We start from the raw sequence: 5772 nt of genomic DNA on the forward strand, positions 1-5772 counted from the left end.
ACACGTGGAGTCTCCATCATTAACCAACTCTGTGGACACACGTGGAGTCCCCATCATTAACCAACTCTGTGGACACACGTAGATCTCCATCATTAACAACTCTGTGGACACACGTGGAGTCTCCATCATTAACCAACTCTGTGGACACACGTAGAGTCTCCATCATTAACCAACTCTGTGGACACACGTGGAGTCTCCATCATTAACCAAATCTGTGCACACGTGAGTCCCATCATTAACCAACTCTGTGGACACACGTGGAGTCTCCATCATTAACCAACCTGTGGACACACGTGGAGTCTCCTCATTAACCAACTCTGTGGACACACGTAGAGTCTCCATCATTAACCAACTCTGTGGACACCGTGGAGTCTCCATCATTAACCAACTCTGTGGACACACGTGGAGTCTCCATCATTAACCAACTCTGTGGACACAGGTGGAGTCCCATCATTAACCAACTCTGTGGACACACGTGAGTCCCATCATTAACCAACTTCGGGACACACGTGGAGTCTCCATCATTAACAACTCTGTGGACACAGGTGGAGTCCCCATCATTAACCAACTCTGTGGACACACGTGGAGTCCCATCATTAACCAACTCTGTGGATACACGTGGAGTCCCATCATTAACCACTCTGTGGACACACGTAGAGTCTCCATCATTAACCAACTCTGTGGACACACGTGGAGTCTCCATCATTAACCAACTCTGTGGACACACGTGGAGTCTCCATCATTAACCAACTCTGTGGACACACGTGGAGTCCCCATCATTAACCAACTCTGTGGACACACGTGGAGTCCCATCATTAACCAACCCTGTGGACACACGGGATTCTCCATATCCACAGAGTTGGTTAATGACGGAGACTCCACGTGTATCCACAGAGTTGGTTAATGACGGAGACTCCACGTGTATCCACAGAGTTGGTTAATGGCGGAGACTCCACGTGTATCCACAGAGTTGGGAAAATCTGCCTTTTCCTACCAGGGCCCTGTCAGGTGGAACAATCTCCTAGTCACGTTTCAGTTGGATGTGTTGTTGTCTCTGGGTCAGTTTAGGAGAAAGGCTCGTGATTTTTAAATTGATACATGTGTTTGTTTTGTTTGATTATTTATATAATATTAGCTGTTTATTTAATTTTGTGTTTTAAATTGTGTATAATTTCTGTATTGTGAGTTGGTTAATGTAGCCTATGTGTGGTCCAAATACTAAACTTAACACAAAGCCCCTTTCATAAATGGAAAGCCAAAACTGCATGGAGGTAGACAGGTATTCTTATTTAATTTCAATGGTTCTTCTTTCTTCCTACTGTAGATCCTCAGGCTATCTAGATACTACTGCCAAACCCCCTTCCTCTGACAGAGATATACAGTAAACACTAACCCTTACAGCTACTCCTGTACAGCTGCTAGGTGCTAGCCCTCCTTCCCACAAAACAAACCTAAACTGTCTGAATGCTAACTGCTAACCCTATGTTCTCTAGGAGACCCTGCTGGGGCTGGATAGGATATGGTATCACTAAAATGCTAAAATGCTGCCCTGCCTGACCTCAGGCCTGGCCTGAAGATTAATGGGCTACAAAGTCCCCCCAGACGCTGATCGAAGGTTAGTTTGGCATTTTCACTCCTAATGGTTTAGGTGAGGATGGACAAGGATAGATGATTCTAGATCAGTGCCCAAGGGAAACTTCAACCCCGGAGCAAGTTAAGGACAGTCAGTGGTTATGCCAACTTGGCACAATTTAACTCTGTTACCAAATTACATTCTCTCAATCTCGTATAGTAGCAACAAGACCAAAACCCCAATTCCACATCCCTCGCAATGACCATCTCAATCTCCCAACTGTCATGCATCCCTCCCCCAWCCCTTTGTCCTCTTCTCCAGTGCCTGGGCTCAGCTGTGTACCATCCTTCCATCCCAGCAGCAGGCTGGAGCCCAGTCATCAAAGTCCCAGTCTCTGACCACCCTGCTGGGGAGCATATGGACCATTACACTGCCTTTTTCAGCCCTCTCCTCCTCCTCTTCCCTGGTTCCATCTCTATCTCCCTCTTCCACCTCACGCTCTTCATCTCTGCTTTTCTCTCCCTCCTTCTCTCTCCCTCCTTCTCTTTACTTTTCCCTGTCATATCTCCTTTTTCTTTTGGCCATTCTGGCTCCTTTGCTTTCTCCTCATCTCAATCTTCCCCCTCTTCTCTGTCCTCTCTCAATCTTCCCCCTCTTCTCTGTCCTCTCTCAATCTTCCCCCTCTTCTCTGTCCTCTCTCAATCTTCCTCCTCTTCTCTGTCCTCTCTCAATCTTCCCCCTTTCTGTCTCTGTCCTCTCTCAATCTCCCCCCCCTCTACTCTTGGTTCTCCTCTCAAACTCCCCAACCATCTTCTCTGTCCTCTCTGGCAACTCCCCCCTCTTTCTCTGTTCTCTCTGCAACCCCCCTCTTCTCGTCCTCTCCAATCTTCCACCTCCCTCTTACTCTAGTCATCTTCCCCTCTTCATTCCTTCTCTTAATCTTCCCCCCTCTTCTTCAGGCATCTCTCTCTTCAATCTCCCCCTCCGTTCTCTGTCCTCCTCAAGTCCCCTTCTCTTCCTCTCTCAATCTTCCCCTCTTCTCTGTCCTCTTCTCAACTCCCCCCTCTTCTCTGTCCTGTCTCTCAATCTCCCCCCTCTTCTCTGTCCCTCTCAATCTCGCCCCCTCTTCTCAGTTCCTCTTCTCATCTCCCCCCCCTCTCTGTCCTCTCTCAATTCCTCCCCTCTTCTCTTCCTCTCTCAATCTCCCCCTCTTCTCTGTCCTCTCTCAAATCTCCCCCTCTCTCTTCTCTCCTCAATCTTCCCCTCTCTCTGTCCTCTCTCAATCTCCCCTCTCTCTGTCCATCTCTCATATCTCGTCCTCCCTCTTCTCTATCCTCTCTCAATCTCCCCCCGTCTTCTCGGTCCTCTCTCAATCTCCCCGACCCTCTTTCTCTTCCATCTCTCAATCTTCCCCCTCCTCCGTCCCCGTCGTCACGAGCCGCTCGCTACCAGCCCCTCTTCTCATGTCCTCCCATCTCCTATCTCCTCCTCTCTCAATCTGCCCCCTCATTCTCTGCCTCGTCTCAATTCTTCCCCCTCTCATCTTTCTCTCTCAAATCTCCCTACCCTCTTCTCTGTCCTCTCTCAATCTTCCCCCCTCTGCTCTGTCCTCTCTCAATCTTCCCCCTCTTCTCGTCCTCTCTCAATCTCCCCCCTCTTCGTCCTCTCTCAATCGCCCCACTCTTTCTCTGTCCCTCTCTCAATCTTCCCCGCTCTTCGCTGTCCCTCTCAATTCTCCCCCCCTTCTCTTGTCCTCTCTCAATCTCTCACTCTTCTCTGTCTCTCATCAATCGCCCCCCGCTTCTCTGTCCTCTCTCAATCTCCCCTTCTCCGTCCTCTCTCAATCTCTCCCCCTTCTTCTTTCCTCTCTCAATCTTCCTCCCTCTTCTCTTCCTCTCTCAATCTCCCCTCTTCTCTGTCCTCTCTCAACTCCCCCCTCTTCTTTGTCCTCTGCTCAATTCTCCGCCTCTTCTCTGGCCTCTCTCTCAATTCCCCCCCTCTTCTTCTGTTCCTCTCTCAATCCCCCTCTTCTCTGTCCTCTCATCAATGCTCCCCCCTCTTTCTGGTCCGCTCTCAATTTTCCCCCTCTTCTCTTCTCTCTCACATCTCCCCCTCTTCTCTGTCCTCTCTCAATCTCCCCCCTCTTTTCTGTCCTCTTTCAATCTCCCCCCTCCTCTCCATGTCCAACAAGTCAGTCTCTCCCCCATCTGTGGCTCAGTAAAAACCAAGCTATCGGAGCCTTTTCACACACAGTTATGAAAATAGCCAGGGTGTTTCCACATTGATCTGGCTCCAGTCATTCCACAGCACCATCTTCCATGTGGAGCTATAGACCAGGCAACAGTGAAACGTGGTTCGAATCAGTGGTGTAAAGTACTTAACTAAAAATACTTTGAAGTACTACTTAAGCCGTTTATGGGGGTATCTGTACTTTACTTAACTATTTATATTTAGAACAACTTTTACTTTTACTTCACTACACTCCCAAAGAAAATAACGTACGTTTTAATCGACACGTTTTCCCTGACACCTAAAAGTACTCGTTACATTTTGAATGCTTAGCAGGACAGGAAAATGGTCCAAACCACGCACTTGTCAAGAGAATATCCCTGGTCATCTAATGCCTCTGATCTGGAGGATTCACTAAACACAAATGCTTTGTTTGTAAATTATGTCTGAGTGTTGGAGAATGCCCCTGGCTATCTGTAAATGTGATAAACAAGAAAATGGTGCCATCTGGTTTGCTTAATATAAGGAATTTAAAATGATATATACTTTTACTTTTGGTACTTAAGTATATTTTAGCAATTACATTTACTTTTGATACTTACATATATATTAAACCAAATACCTTTAGACTTTTACTCAAGTAGAATTTTACTGGGTGACTTTTACTTTTCATTGAGTCATTTTCTATGAAGGCATCTTTACTTTTACTTAAGTATGACAACTGGGTACTTTTTCCACCACTGGTTAGAATGTCCAGAAACCAAAAGGAAAACGGCTGTATGTCTCTCATATTTTCTCATAATTGCAGTCATGGATTTTGTCCATCGAACCAAAACGGCATTGATTCTCCAATATGGGATATTTATCCTTTGTGTGAGTGTCTGCGTGTCCGTGTGTGTCTGTGCGTATATCTGTGTAGTACATTTAGACTGGGTCTTAGTAGATCTATTCATCCCCCAWCCCTGGGTCTTGTCCCTGGCCAGCAGACAATGAGTCTCCTGGGACACCTTCCAGACACCAGACCCTGGCCAGAGCTCACACACTCCACTCACACATCAGCCACTAGCCCACAATACAAGACAGAGAGGGGTGGGGGACTGACTCAAAGAGGGTACAAACCCTATAACCGCCACTAGCAGCCACCAGTGCCTGGCCGGGCAACAGAGACAGATACCAGTCACTTGCAATAACACAGGTCCAGTCACTGGTCTGCAGGGCTGGAGGAGTGGAAGATTGGAAGAGCGGAGGAGGAGGGGTGGAGGAGTGGAGAGGTAGAGAGGTGGAGGAGAGGAGAGGCTTCCTCCACCCTTCTGGCATTGCCTTCCTCCATCCTTCCCCTCTACCATCCATCTCTACCCTCATTCGTCACCTCTCCACCCCTCCCCTCCTCCACCGTCTCACCTTCTCCACTCCTCACCCCTATACTCCACCTCTCCACCTTCACTCTCTCACACCTCTCCCACTCACTTCACCCTCACTCTCCACTCCTCCACCTCTAACCTCCTCACTCACCTCTCCCTCTCCACCTCCTCCACCTCCACTTCCCCTCTACCTCCACTCCCTCTCCACCATCACCTCTCCATCCTCCACCTCACCTCTCTCCACTCTCACCCCTCCACTCTCCACCTCCATCTCTCACCTCCACCTCTCCACTTCCTCCACCTCCATCCTCCACCTCTATCTCTCATCTCCACGTCACCTTCTTACTTCCTCCCTTATATCTCACTGCTCCACCTTCCGACTTCTTCTCACTTCCTCTAGCCCCCACTCTACCTCACTTCTTCGTCCTCTGACTCTCACTTACCCTCCATGCTCAACCTTCCCTTCTCCTTCTTCAACCCTCTACCCTCTTACCTCTCATTCCTCCACCTTTAACCCTTCCAGTCTCTCCCTCACTCTCCTCTCCTCCACCCTTTACCCTTCCATCTCCACTCTCCACCTTTACTATCTCACTCTCTTTGCCACCTCGT

General features: G+C 48.5%; 1 protein-coding gene across 1 annotated transcript in view; it reads right to left on the reverse strand.

Annotated features, from left to right (window-relative positions):
- The window catches only part of LOC112073052 (unconventional myosin-XVI-like), a gene marked incomplete at its 3' end in the record, with an annotated part of 197982 nt that overhangs the window by 110963 nt on the left and 81247 nt on the right, over positions 1-5772 (reverse strand).

This window comes from Salvelinus sp. IW2-2015, unplaced genomic scaffold (assembly GCF_002910315.2).
Source record: "Salvelinus sp. IW2-2015 unplaced genomic scaffold, ASM291031v2 Un_scaffold2133, whole genome shotgun sequence".
NCBI lineage: Eukaryota > Metazoa > Chordata > Actinopteri > Salmoniformes > Salmonidae > Salvelinus > Salvelinus sp. IW2-2015.